Genomic DNA, 15,462 nt, shown 5'->3' with positions numbered 1-15,462 from the left:
TAGTGCAACAAGAGTTTATCTTTTAAATGTCTGTATGTCATGTAGTGAGAAACACATTTTTGACCCCATTGCACAAGCAATATAAACAGATTATTTTGCCTTTTGTGTTTTAACCATTAGGTCAGCAATTTTAAATGCTAATATATTATGATAGATAAATAAAAATAAAATTGCATGCACAAAGATACAGAATGAATAAAGAGTGATAACAATTAAAAATGGAAGCAAATAAAAAAGTCTGTATGATGATGAAAATGATGCAGCAAAAGATTAGAAACTAAAAAGGACATTTAAACCAATTAATTGGATATAATGACGGAACTGATTTCGATAAAGATTTACAAATAAAAAATTTCAAAGCACCTGACAGTATCCGAAGACAATCTTCTGCACGTCAGGACTATACCTTAACCACTACACTGTGCTGCCACTCTGCATGATATACTAATATTTTTAAGGCTGTAGAGCATCACACATAATTATGAGTCTTTACTTTTAATTAATTTATTTTTTCATTGAGTATTTGCAAATGTGGGCCCACTTTGATGAATGGCTGCAGGGTATGGTATCTGGTACACTAACCTACATTGCCATATACAGATTCAAAAAGTCAATCCTACCCCTGGGGACCTCCCTTTGTGAGTCAGTTGTTTCAGGGTGGCAATTTTGTTTTATGAAAATGTTACCCTGAAATTATCCCAAACCTCAGCCTTCCTGGTACCAGTTTTTATTCATAAGAACCAAGAATTAACACCACCACCTGTGAAATAGCTACACGAGTTCTTTTCTGCAGACATTGAAAGAATTTTATGTAACAATAAATGAATCTAATCAGAATCAGTTCAGTCAAGCTGGGAACAAGACTACTTTTAATTTTTATTTATCGAAGATTGTAAGAATATTGTGCAGAATGATTTGTGGAAGTATGTTTTACATGCTTCTTGAAATTGAAAAAAGTTTGCCATTTCAAAGCTTTAGTCCTGTTTTATTTCTTACAAGGATCGAATTTCAAGGAACAAGCTTTAAAGAAAGTAAATTATTGTTGTTTTCTACAATCAGAAGTTTTCCAAAGAGAAATTCATAAGCATTTTTGATACCATAATCATTCAGCTAAATTTTTCAGCTGTGGTACCAGGGCAGTATGCGGGAATGGTAATAATGCAAAGCAGACTAAAATTCTCAAGGGCTTGTCCAACATCAGAAGATTTAAAAAAAAAAACTGCTAGTCTAACATGCAACATTACATCTATGGCAACTTGATGATTAATTTGTAACCATTCTTGTTAGTTTCAAGAAACTTCAACCTTCACTCCATCAGTGAGTCTCTTCATCGAAGAAATGACCGTCATTGCTCTTTTCATGACTTTTAATCTGTGATAAAACAAAGTTATTGGACTGGAAATATACAAAATAGAGAACTCTCGGTAGGAGTAAGTCTTCAATTAATGTGTGGACTGCTCCCAGGCAAGAAATATCATATGGAAACATTCAGGAATATCCTCATTCTGGGCCATGAAAGTATAAACAAAGGTAGAGCAAAAAAGTTCTAAGAGTTAGATTTTTCAGAATGTACTCATGGTGAGCTTTTTGACTGTATATCATTTACTGGACACTTAAATATCAAAAACCATACAATAGCTTGTTTGCAATTTTAACTGTAAGTTCTTGCCTCTACAATGTCCTTGGAATGGTCATTATTACTGCTGGCTGGCACTACTACTTGCTATATTGAGTCAGAATGCAACAATGGTAAATGTGTGAGGAACCCTCACATGAGCTTGCTTTGACTTCCAATCATTGTGATATAATATTTGTAGAAGTTAATAATGATAAACTATGTGTTAAAATGAGCATACAACATGTTGTGGTCATTATTTACGTGATGCATGGAATACAGTAGTCAACAGAATGCCAGTTTATATTGAAATGAGTAAAAAGAGGCGGAGCCTAAATATTCAATACTAATAAACAAAACCTGGAAAAATTTTCAGATTATCCTGGTGGTGTATCTGTAAAACCATATCTCCAGTATGCATGTCTGTATTTGTGCCTTGGTGGCAGAATTTTTCAATAATGTACCTTGGTGCTATCATCAGGTATTACTGTTGCTGCTGTGATGTAAAGGCTGTACTTTATGCTTCTGGATTTTGGACAGCCCCATCTCTTCCTTGTGTCCTTTGCTTGTCCACTCCCTATCATTCAGGTGCATGCTCCTTGTGCCCTGTCAATTGTTTTTGTAGACATGGTGTTTTGTGTTTGGTTTGTTCCTGTGCTCCTGTGTAGACTGTGCACAGTCCACTTCAGTAGCTCATGATAGAAGCCCAAATATTCCTATTAGTTGGCACTGTGAGGACAGATTTATGAATGTCACTTAGCTCCCATGCTGTTGAGCATTCTTTCAACAGTCTAGTCACTTTGTAAATGCTGACAGTGGGAAGTTTTTCCTTTTTGATTGAGCCCACAGTGTTGTACCTTTGGTGTGTGTGTGTGTGTGTGTGTGTGTGTGTGTGTGTGTGTGTGTTCATCCATGATATTGCCTCTGTAGATGTAAATAGAGTAGATTCTCTGTCACATATTGATTCTCATATTATTGAGCCTACAGATCTTAGCTCTGCTCCCGTAGGTGGTTTAGTGCAGGGTCCTAGGTCTTGATGAGTTAGTATCCTGCTTCTTATGTAAGGACATATTCTGTAAGTCTGGGCTCGGTGGATGTCTCTATTATACTGTACTGGAATTGTGAGATCTGAGTCGGAATACAAAACTTCTTAAAGTTAATGTCAAGTTTTACTTCTAGGTAATGCTCTGCTGCAGTCTTGTTTGACTCTCTCTTGCAAGAAATGGATTTAGCACTACCTAGTTAGTTCTTGGTCATGCATAACTTGATGCACACTGCTAGAAATTAAGATTGTAACAAAATGAAGGCAACAAATGTCAAATTTGCTTGGAGAGTGCTATGTGCTTGGGTAAGCAAGTGATTAGCATTTCAGCCAAATCGCACAAAGTAGGTAGAAGTAACATGATCAACTTTTGAGTATAAGGAAAGATTACGTAGTGAGTTTCTTACTCAGAAAGCATATTTGAATGTTTTTCTTTGGGAGAAGATAGTATTATACTTCCTGTAAGAGCATTGAGCATGGCAGAAGTTAATGAAGAAGGCAGATAATGAGGAGTTCATGAATGGGTTTCACTGTGGAAAGTGGTGGTACACAGACATCTACTGCATATCTTGGGTTATGTGTATCCAGCATATGCTGTAGAACAAGTTTTCCTCTGCCAAGTTCTGAGATACTGATATTGCGAGGAAGAATCCAAATTGCATAATCGATAAAGTGGGCACCCACATTGTGACTGCTGTGTCGCACAGTTTGTTTCTGCGAGAGTTTTTTTTCTGTGTTTATTTTATTGACTCCTTGTCATAATGGTCATAATGTTGTTATGAGAACCTGAACAGTGGTTCTGCATCACTTGATTCCTGACACAGAATCTCACAGGCAGCTCTTTCTTTGATGAAGTGGGTGTTCAGCAGTAGGATAGAAGTAGGAGGGTGTGTGACATAAGTTTTACAGTGGGAGCAGTGATGATAATATGAAGCAGGTGGCAAGGTAACTAGCTGTGGGTGAACTTTGGTTTGTTTGGGTGTTGTAAAAATGATGTCATGGTAAACGTGATGGTATGGTAGTGATTTGAATGCTCCATGGTGGTTTAGTTTTATAATGTGTAGAAAATTGTAACTAGAACAGAGAAGAATAAGCTTGCAGTTGTTTCATTATGTCTACTCAGATATCACGATTGTTAGCAAACAGCTTGTTCAATCCAACTTCAATCACTGTCTGTCAAATCTAGAACATACATGTTTTTAATAATTACTAATGCTGCACACCATCTTTGTGTCATGATATTTCTCATTCATATACCAGATTATACATATACAAATTTAAGAAGCAAATTGAGGAGAAACCCCTGGAGAGTATTAATAGTGTGGCGCTGAAGTGGTTAAATCTTATTTAAGAAAACAGATGCAGAATGTACAGTGGAAGAAAGTGTTGAAGTTTTTTAATGTTCAGTCATGAAGCACATACAATGTAGGAAATTACACTGTTGTGAATTATGCTGATAGGCTTGCTTTGCCTTTTGGAAAGATGGAGGATCTTCAGTTTTTTACTCCTGGCAGTAACATCATAGGTAGACAATGAAATGAAGTTTCTACTCTTTGTCAAAGTAGACTCTGCGATCATTATTTTGGGACAGAGTAAAAAAATGAATACATACTGGGGCTCAAATCCAAAGCTGTGCCTTTCTATGCAGTTTGCTACCAATTGTGCTATCTGTGTATTCCCCATAGACTGACTTAAAGTTTCAACTTAGTGCTGTTGTTTTTCTACATTTTCTGCATTCCATCAAGGCTCTTCTGCTGTGCTGCGTAACTAGCATCTCAGGGTAAAAGAGTGTAATACTGAGTTTACTTCATGCCCAGGCTTGGTGATATTACTGATATTATTTGTGTTAACTCTTCAGTGGAGTATATGTTTCTGTTCTCATCACAAAGCTCTTTGGAATGTATGCTCAAGTGAATGTTAAAAAGTTTAATTTCTGCAACGTTCCTATAACTGTGAATATGTTTATTTCTCCACTGCTTCCTTCTCACAGAGGATCTAGCACTCATTCTAGTTGGAGGGACTCGACAATGAAATTTTTCCACAATTAAAAGAAATTAACTCCAATCTGTGCTGGGCACCTGATACAGCAACCAGTTAAGAATTTATTGAAATAAGACAGTCTTTATTGAAAAATTTTATCTATGTGTTGGAAACGATGCATTTCGACCTTTTGGAGCATCCTCAGATAACCTAGAAGTGTAAAATAATATTGTGAGGTATAGGTGCATCAAAAACTGTGGGCAGGGATAGTATGAGGCAAAGTTACAGGCTGTGTAGCCATCTCTACAACTAACAATAACTGTGAACTTATGTAAGGAGTAATTTGGTGACCCAGCACCTGTTCTTTAATGCCAATATATGACATTAAGATAAAAGTTATAAGGAAACATCATCCTATTGTCATAAGGCAAATAAAAGCATAAGGGACCTGAAACTGGGAATAAAATGACAGGTATAAGTACAGTACGTACTGGAAAGAAGTAGTATGGCAAACCAAGAAAAGTATTTAAAAGGGCTTACATAATGTGAAGCCAATGACATTCTGTCATATACAGTATGGAGCATTGCATACAAAGGACGAAATGTAAATATAATGTGGTTGAGAACAGAAGATGCATCAAATGTTTACTTAATTTATTGTTTTCCGCATGTGTAGTTTAGCTGTACAACTACTTCTCTTGAGTACATTGTTTGAACAATACAATGTACCCTTAATGCCAGTTAGTACAGTTATATTGTCTTTACGGCTCTATCTTTGTGTGCCTGGTGCGAGTTCTGTCATATATTTTATTCTCAATCACATTATATTTACATTTTGTCTGCTATATGCAATGCTCCATGCTGTGTATGCGAGAGTGTGGTTTGCTCTGTATTATGTAAGCTCTTTGAAATATTTTTCTTGATTTGCCGCAGTTCTTCTTTGCAGTAGATGTTGTAGTTTTGCTTGGGCAGTTTCAGGTCCATATTGCTTTTATTTGCATTATGACATTAGGGTAATGTTTCCTTATAATTTTTGTCTTAATGCCATATGCTGGCAGTAAAGGAGAGGTGTTGCATCATCACATTACTTCTTATGTAAGTTCACAGTTGTTATTAGTTGCAGAGACTGCTACACAGCCTGAAACTTTGCCTCATACTACCCCTATCCCCTGTTTTTTAATGTATGTGTGCCTCACAATGTTATTTTACACCTCTACATTAATCTGAAGATGCCTCACAAGGGCAAAACATGTCATTGCCAAATAATAGATAAAAACAATTTGCAACAAAGACTGTCATATTTCAAGAAATGAATGAAATGAAACTGTTTAACATGATCTGAAATTTGAATATACCATTATCTCTTTCCCATCTGCAAATTCTCCTTGTCTGAGTTCAACACTTTAATTGGTGGGCACATCAATATCAACAGGGATTAATAATATTCATTCATTCTCTGATAGATAACGAAAGATGTTTGTTAAATTTAGGTAGAGTTACTGTAGATGCCGTTCCACCTTCATTTTATACTATTGGAGAGATTAATAAAAATAAGAGTGGAATACTAAGAACAAAGAGCTTGTTGTAGAAAGGTTTAAAGACTGGTATGAAGTCTTTTCTCCTACTGTTCAGTCTAGACATCAGAGAAACACTGACAGAAATGTTCCAAAATGGTGTTAAAATTCAGGGTGACGCTGATGGTATTGCTATCCTCAGTGAAAGTGAGGAAGAACTGAAGTGCCTGTTTAATAGAATGATCACAGTATATGGACTGAGAGTAATCCAAAGAAAGACAAAAATTATGAGTAGTAGCAGAAATGAGATTCGTGATAAACTTAACATCAAAACTGGGAACCTCAAAGTAGACGATGTCTAGGAATTCTGCTGCCATGGAAGCAAAATAACAGATGGAAGACAAAGCAAAGAAGACATAAAAGGCAGACTAGCACAGGCACAGAGGGCATTCCCTGGCGAAAAATAAGTCTACTAGTGTCAAACATTGGCCATAATTTGTGGAACAAACTTCTGAAAATTTACATTTGGAGCAAAGCATTGTATAGAAGTGAATCCAGGACTGTGGGAAAACTGGAAGAGAAAATAATCAAAGTGTATGAGATGTGGTACTGTAGAAGGATGTTGACAATTAAGTGGACTGATAAAATAAGAAATAAGTAGATTCTCCATGCAGTCAGTGAGGAGAGAACATTTGGAAAACATGGATTCTGAAGAAGGGACAGGTTGATAAAATGTTTTTAGACAGTAAGGAATAATTTTCATTGAACTTGAGAGAGTAAGACAGAAATTTGAATGCAGCAAATAAATGAGGACATTGGGAGCAAGTGCTACTGTGAGATGATGAGCTCGGTAGCGAGAAAGGAATTCGTGTTGGGCTACATCAAACCTTTCAGCATATATATAACAAAGATGATGTGACTTACCAAACGAAAGCGATGGCACGTCGATACACACACAAACATACACACAAAATTCTAGCTTTCGCAACAAACTGTTGCCTCATCAGGAAAGAGGGAAGGAGAGGGAAAGACGAAAGGATGTGGGTTTTAAGGGAGAGGGTAAGGAGTCATTCCAATCCTGGGAGCGGAAAGACTTACCTTAGGGGGAAAAAAGGACGGGTATACACTCGCACACACACACATATCCATCCACACATAAACAGACACAAGCAGACATATTTAAAGATAAAATAAGAAATAAGTAGTTTCTCCATGCAGTCAGTGAGGAGAGAACATTCGGAAAACATGGATTCCGAAGAAGGAGAGGGAGTCATTCCAATCCCGGGAGCGGAAAGACTTACCTTAGGGGGAAAAAAGGACGGGTATACACTCGCACCCTCCCTCTTTAAATATGTCTGCTTGTGTCTGTTTATGTGTGGATGGATATGTGTGTGTGTGCGAGTGTATACCCGTCCTTTTTTCCCCCTAAGGTAAGTCTTTCCGCTCTCGGGATTGGAATAACTCCTTACCCTCTCCCTTAAAACCCACATCCTTTCGTCTTTCCCTCTCCTTCCCTCTTTCCTGATGAGGCAACAGTTTGTTGCGAAAGCTTGAATTTTGTGTGTATGTTTGTGTTTGTTTGTGTGTCTGTCGACCTGCCAGCACTTTCATTTGGTAAGTCAAATCATCTTTGTTTATATATATATATATATATATATATATATATATATATATATATATATATATATATATATATATATATTTGAACCCAACTTGTTTGTGTGTCTATCGACCTGCCAGCACTTTCGTTCGGTAAGTCACATCATCTTTATATATATATATATATATATATATATATATATATATATATATATATCCTCTCCCTCATCCCCCTCTCCCTCCTCCCCCTCTCCCTCCTCCCCCTCTCCCTCCACCCCCTCGCCGCCACTCACCCCTCTCCCCCACTCCCCCCTCTCCACCACTCCCCCCTCTCCACCACTCTCCCCTCTCCACCACTCTCCCCTCTCCACCACTCCCCCCTCTCCACCACTCCCCCCTCTCCCCCCACTCCCCCTCTCCCCCCTACTCCCCCACTCCCCCTCTCCACCACTCCCCCCACTCCACCACTCCCCCTCTCCCCCACTCCCCCTCTCCCCCACTCCAGCCCCCCTCTCCCCCACTCCAGCCCCCCTCTCCCCCACTCCAGCCCCCCTCTCCCCCACTCCAGCCCCCCTCTCCCCCACTCCAGCCCCCCTCTCCCCCACTCCAGCCCCCCTCTCCCCCACGCCCCCTCTCAAGATCCCCCTCTCAAGATCCCCCTCTCCGGCCCCCCTTCTCTCCGGCCCCCCTTCTCTCCGGCCCCCCTTCTCTCCGGCCCCCCTTCTCTCCGGCCCCCCTTCTCTCCGGCCCCCCTTCTCTCCGGCCCCCCTTCTCTCCGGCCCCCCTTCTCTCCGGCCCCCCTTCTCTCCGGCCCCCCTTCTCTCCGGCCCCCCTTCTCTCCGGCCCCCCTTCTCTCCGGCCCCCCTTCTCTCCGGCCCCCCTTCTCTCCGGTCCCCCTTCTCTCCGGCCCCCCCCCTCTCCGGCCCCCCCCTCTCCGGCCCCCCCCTCTCCGCCCCCCCCTCTCCGCCCCCCCCTCTCCGCCCCCCCTCTCCGCCCCCCCCTCTCCGCCCCCCCTCTCCGCCCCCCCTCTCCGCCCCCCCCTCTCCGGCCCCCCCCCTCTCCGGCCCCCCCCTCTCCGGCCCCCCTCCCTCCGCCCCCCTCCCTCCGCCCCCTACCTCCGGCCCCCCTACCTCCGGCCCCCCTACCTCCGGCCCCCCTACCTCCGGCCCCCCTACCTCCGGCCCCCCTACCTCCGGCCCCCCTACCTCCGGCCCCCCTACCTCCGGCCCCCCTACCTCCGGCCCCCCTACCTCCGGCCCCCCTACCTCCGGCCCCCCTACCTCCGGCCCCCCTCCCTCCGGCCCCCCTCCCTCCGGCCCCCCTCCCTCCGGCCCCCCTCCCTCCGGCCCCCCTCCCTCCGGCCCCCCCCCTCTCCGGCCGCCCCCTCTCCGGCCCCCCTCCCTCCGCCCCCCTCCCTCCGCCCCCTACCTCCGGCCCCCCTACCTCCGGCCCCCCTACCTCCGGCCCCCCTACCTCCGGCCCCCCTACCTCCGGCCCCCCTCCCTCCGGCCCCCCTCCTCTCCGGCCCCCCTTCTCTCCGGCCCCCCTTCTCTCCGGCCCCCCTTCTCTCCGGCCCCCCTTCTCTCCGGCCCCCCTTCTCTCCGGCCCCCCTTCTCTCCGGCCCCCCTTCTCTCCGGCCCCCCTTCTCTCCGGCCCCCCTTCTCTCCGGCCCCCCTTCTCTCCGGCCCCCCTTCTCTCCGGCCCCCCTTCTCTCCGGCCCCCCTTCTCTCCGGCCCCCCTTCTCTCCGGCCCCCCTTCTCTCCGGCCCCCCTTCTCTCCGGCCCCCCTTCTCTCCGGCCCCCCTTCTCTCCGGCCCCCCTTCTCTCCGGCCCCCCTTCTCTCCGGCCCCCCCCCTCTCCGGCCCCCCCCTCTCCGCCCCCCCCCCTCTCCGGCCCCCCCCCTCTCCGGCCCCCCCCCTCTCCGCCCCCCCCTCTCCGCCCCCCCTCTCCGCCCCCCCCTCTCCGGCCCCCCCCTCTCCGGCCCCCCCCCTCTCCGGCCCCCCCCTCTCCGGCCCCCCCCTCCGCCCCCCTCCCTCCGCCCCCTACCTCCGGCCCCCCTACCTCCGGCCCCCCTACCTCCGGCCCCCCTACCTCCGGCCCCCCTCCCTCCGGCCCCCCTCCCTCCGGCCCCCCTCCCTCCGGCCCCCCTCCCTCCGGCCCCCCTCCCTCCGGCCCCCCTCCCTCCGGCCCCCCTCCCTCCGGCCCAGCCCCCCGTCTCCAGCCCAACCCCACCCCTTCCGTCTCCAGCCCACCCCCGTCTCCAGCCCACCCCCCCGTCTCCAGCCCACCCCCGTCTCCAGCCCACCCCCCCCGTCTCCAGCCCCCCCACCCGACTCCAGCCCCCGGTCTCCAGCCCAACCCCACCCCCACCCCCCCGTCTCCAGCGCAACCTCATCCCACCACCACCACCCCCCGTCTCCAGCCCAACCCCACCCCACCCCCCTGTCTCCAGCCCAACCCCACCCCACCCCCCTGTCTCCAGCCCAACCCCACCCCACCCTCGTCTCCAGACCAACCCCCCCGTCTCCATACCAACCCCACCCCCCTCCTCTCCAGACCACCCCCTCACCTCTCTAGCCCAACCCCCCTCACCTCTAGCCCAACCCCCCCTCACCTCTAGCCCAACACCCCTCCCCCCTCACCTCTCTAGCCCAACCCCCCTCCTCTTCAGCCCCCCCTCACCCTCTCCTCTCCAGCCCGCCCCCCTCCTCTCCTCTCCAGCCCCCCTCCTCACCCTCTCCTCTCCAGCCCGCCCCCCTCCTCTCTAGCCCCCCTCCTCTCTAGCCCCCCCCCCACACACACACGAGTGAGAGAGAGAGAGAGAGAGAGAGAGAGAGAGAGAGAGAGAGAGAGAGAGAGAGAGAGAGATTGACGTGGCAGACTGCATTCTCTTGGCCCCACATCCTAGCTGGGGTGAAGGATTTGTGTTGGGTGGAGTGAGAGGTGCAAGGGGTTGGGGAAAGTAAAAAGGATATGGAAGGTAAGGAGACTGACAGCTGTAATAATATTATGGCTCCAGTGAGCTCACTGTGATGCAGGCAAGTGAAATTGCATGTGGCACATGATGGTGTCGTTGAATGGTTTTTAGAAGAATTTAGGGGGGGGGGGGGAGGGGATGAGCATAAAATGGAGACTTTGGAGAGACTTTGCAGTATAATTTCCATGGATACATCTCTGATTTTAAAAACAACCATCATGTTCCATTAGTGTAAAATGTCTGAGCATGTCTTCAGCCTTTGATGTCTTAAATGTACCTATTACTTTTAAGTCTATTGGCATTCATAATTTTCATTGGATGTTATAACTACTTGAAAAGTGGAATGTCAGGGCTATTTGCTGTCTGCAATATTTTCCTTTGAATGTGAAGTATACATTTGTCAAATTTTTGGTCAATGAGGACAAATGCCCCACCAAAGTGATGGGTGGTTGAAACAGGTACATTAGTGCAGAAAATTTCAAATTATCTTCTAGATCTCACTTTGAAGTCCATATAATGTGCACTTACTTGTTGCCACATCATTATTCTTAAGTTTTGAATGTTATTGAACTACTATTTGTTTCCAAAAATTGACACAGAAACACAACTGGAAGTCTTGTTTTCCTTTTTCTGCAAATTTTTAATGCAGACAACATGTTATGACTCTAATTAGGAGAGAGTGCGATTAAATACAAATTTAATACCTTTCAGGTACCTTTATCTTATTTTGAGTGAAAAAAAGCTCTTTTATACCAGTGTAGCAGTTTCTCTTAGAGTTTACTCCACTGCCTAACTGAGTAATTAATTAGCGTGAAATAAGACGTGTTCCTATTGTGACAAATTACTGTGTCAAATATCTAACAGAGCTAGTTCATCCTTGTGAACTGTTGCGTGTGTAGGGCTGTGCTGACCAACTCGTAACGACAAGGTCCAGCACACCTACACACCAACGAGTTTCCCAATCTGCCATTAAGAAGTTTTCTTACCTTGTATTTTGTAAAATCTTCTCTATATCCCAGTTGATTTTGTTCTTCATCAGTTGTGGCTCCAAGTGACCATGCAATTGACTGTGAATGATGGAATGACAAGTGGGAAAGTCTCAGCACTGCTTTAATGAGAGTATTTTGTGTAGGTGTAGGCAGTGTTGAACAGTTTTTAGGAAGGTTAAAAATTGTGCTATAAAAGACACAGCTGTACCAGTATTTTTTATTGAAGACAAACAATTTTGGTCCAACATCTGACCATCTTCTGTGTCTCAGAAGCAACTCAGCTCTATGTTCTCACAGTTGCAGTGCCAATAATAACTTATAGACTGTTCCATTACTATTATTAATTTTCAGTGACAACTTCTTTTTCGTGTTGGGAATCACCCTATTTTCTGTATGCTCCAGAAAGACGCAGTTCCTACTAGAATCTGTTTTCTCACTCCATTAATATCTTTTAATGGAACGAGGATTGCTTCTAATGCTAACTGCTTGCTGGTGCACAGCAACATAAGACATTCTACACTGTATGATGAATTCTATTATATGGGTTGATACGGGACATAAATGCACATCTGGACCAGAATAATGAAGTGATAGACAATTGAGCACAGCGAGGTATGGAAAGGGACACTAGTCAGTTTATCATTGCCCATTTTCATTATGTGACTGCAGAATGCAGGTATGCAACTTCGCACTGGGTGCATTAACACACACTACTGGTAATGAGCATTACTGAATTTATTTGCAGGATCGCAATAGCTAGCAACTGTTCTGTTCACTTTCAGGGTTAATGAACTGTGTAAACTGGCCTCTGCTGTTACCTTCGCCCCCTCAGATTCCATCGACAAGCTTGTGCAAGATGTGTGTGATACAGTCACCCATGCCACTGGAACTACTGTTCTTCTTTCGACAGATTCTCTCAACCACTGGCCAGTGCCATGATGGAACAAAGACATTGCAGTATCTGTTCAGGATCGCCAAAGAGCCCTGCAACATTTCAACTGATGTTCTTTGCAGACTAACCTTATCACTTCTGAGCAACTTTGTGCTAAGACCCACTCTCTAATGGAACCAGTAATAAGGAATGCTAGGAGCACTACATCTCCTCCCTGGGAAAGTATGCCTCTTCGGCCCTGTTGTGGGCTAAGCACTCTCAACGAAGCATCTGTTGTTGCTGAACACTTTGTGACCCACTGTGCAACAGCGTTGGTGTCCTTACCCAGCTACCATTCTAGTGCGGAAACGACAAGCTGAAGACATCCCTATATGTCTCACTCCCCTCCAAGCTGTACCATATAATGAACCTTTCACTGACTGGGATCTGCTTTGTTCTCTTGTCTCATCCCACGATACGGCCCCAGGCCCTGATTCAAGTCACAGTCAGATGATCCATTACCTGAATGCTACTAAAGACTACATCTGCTCAGAGTCTTCAACCATAATTGGCCGAAGGTTTCTTCGCTTCACAATGGCGAGATAGTATATCATCCCAATCCGTAAACCAGGCAAAAACCCATAATCTCTTGACATCTACCTTCCAATTGACCTCACCAATGCACTCTGAAAACTGCTTGAAAGGATGGTTGCCTATTAGTTATACTGTGCTCTCAAACTTTGGGGTCTAAGTCTTTTTTTACCTACACAAATCATACGACACTTATTTGTGCCATATTTTACTCACCTTCCATTACTGTGACTTTTAAGACTCCCTACTAATTTTTATTCATCAGTTTTTATCCTACTGCTTATTCTGGGTTAGAATTGGTCCTACAGTCTACTCATCATGGGTCCAAGAATATGACGTTCCACAGGGCTCTGTGCTACATGTCATTATCTTCATCACCATCACTGACCTCTTTTGGGCAGCAGGTCACCGCCATTCTGTATGTCAATGACTTTTACAGTTTGTACTGCTCCCACTCTGTAGCCTTGGCTGAACACAAATTCTAAGGTGCCATCTGATGGGCCTCCACTTGGACCCTTTCCCATGATTTCCAGTTTTCTCCAGCAAAGATGTGGATAGTGAATTTTGTTATTATATTGCAGTCCATCCAGACCCAGAACTCCACTTGGGTACCCAGCACTTGGACAAGGTTGCACATCTCCATTTTTTTGGATTACACATTTCCAGTTTCTTTGACAAAAAGGTGACTTGTTGCCGTGTATCCATCAATTAAAGGCTAGCTTTGTGTGAAAGCTTAACGCTTTCTGCTTTCTTGCCCACACCTCTTGGGGTGCAGATCTCCATACTCTTCTCCATATCTTTCAGGATCTTGTTCAGTCCCACTTGGGCTATGGTTGGCAGGTTTTTGGCTCTGCAGTGACTTCAGCTTTGCAGTTGTTACAACCAGTCCATCATCATGGAATTCGACTAGCCTTTCGGGTTAGTCCCATAGACAGTCTCCTTGTTAAGGAAGGCTCTTCCTCCTTCAGTTCTGACGCTGCCAATTCTTGGCCTCCTATGCAATCACAATATAACAATTTCCTGATCACCCAAAATATCATATTCTTTTTGTATAAGTGGAGCATCAAGCCCTACTACCTGCCTTTGAATGGGATTACCAGTTGGAATGCACCTTGCAGCCCTCTAACAGGACCTTCACCTCTCCTTCATAGACCTTAGCTTCTGTTCCTTTCATTTCTTGTAGAGTTGCAGGCTCTGAAACTGTGGATAGGATGGAATATACTTTTACATCTACTGCAGTTCAGGAACCCCATTTGTTGCCAGGAACATGCGGGGTTTTACAGCAGAGCTGATAGCCATTCACAGAGCCCTCCGTTTTATTTTATTAAGCAGGTGTTCCTTGACTGTGTTTTAATATGTAGTGACTCACTAAGCAGTCTCCGGGCCATTCAGCAATGTTAGGCTTGTCACCAAGCTCTCTCTCTGCTACTCACGACATTCTTCCTGAACTTAGTCATACTGTTGGATGGTAGATACTCTCCCCCTCTTTAAGACTTTGCCTATGAAGGATGGGAGTAGATGGCTGTGTAACATCCTGCTCCCTGTGCATGCAGAGCCTTGGGCAAACCCAACTGTTTTTCTCATTGTGCTTACTGATTGATGATCCAGTTGATGTCAATTACTTCACCATAAATTGTTTCTTAGATCTGGAATCAGTATTGCCTTCAATGCCTCACTTTTGCCTCTCCTACATTCTTTCCTCATCTGATCACATTGCTGATGGATTTCACCACTTCCATGTGAATGAAATCTTGACTGGGAGACTGATGACCTCACTGTTCACTGTTTACATTTTTCTACTTTTTCTTTTAATTTATTTACTGACGCAGAGGTTTTGGTGCCAGTATTTATCTTTGTGCCTGCAAAGCATGCCTGTGTAGCGCTACATATATTCAATGGCAGAAGTTAGTTGTAGAGGCACCTACCAATATTTTTCAGAACTTCCACTTACTTTGCACTCGATTCTAAGCCGCAGGCAGTTTTTTGGATTACAAAAACCAGAAAAAAAGTGCGGCTTGGATTCGAGTAAATATGGTATACATATTAAATAGTATTGAGTGCTAAAGTTCTTAAAGTGTATTTCTTGTTTGTTTTAATTCCGTTAATGTTAGCCAGTACTGTTTTCGATTCCACTGTGTATCTATAAAATATGAAGTGCTAGAGAAAAACAGATTTTACCAGTAAATTCTACACCCCAAAATTGGGTAAATCCATCCATTTTGAAAGTGTATGCAGAAAAAGAGTTTAAATTTTTTATTTACTGTGTAATCTTAAAAAAATATTCT

General features: G+C 44.7%; 1 protein-coding gene across 1 annotated transcript in view; it reads left to right on the top strand.

The window, feature by feature from the left end:
* LOC126259338 (protein ABHD13) overlaps nucleotides 1–15,462 on the top strand; it is a 57,529-nt gene that overhangs the window by 40,580 nt on the left and 1,487 nt on the right. The gene's annotated exons all lie outside the window — the stretch shown is intronic.

This window comes from Schistocerca nitens, chromosome 5, assembly GCF_023898315.1.
Source record: "Schistocerca nitens isolate TAMUIC-IGC-003100 chromosome 5, iqSchNite1.1, whole genome shotgun sequence".
Classification (NCBI taxonomy): domain Eukaryota; kingdom Metazoa; phylum Arthropoda; class Insecta; order Orthoptera; family Acrididae; genus Schistocerca; species Schistocerca nitens.
This window is presented reverse-complemented; position numbering and strand designations above follow the sequence as displayed.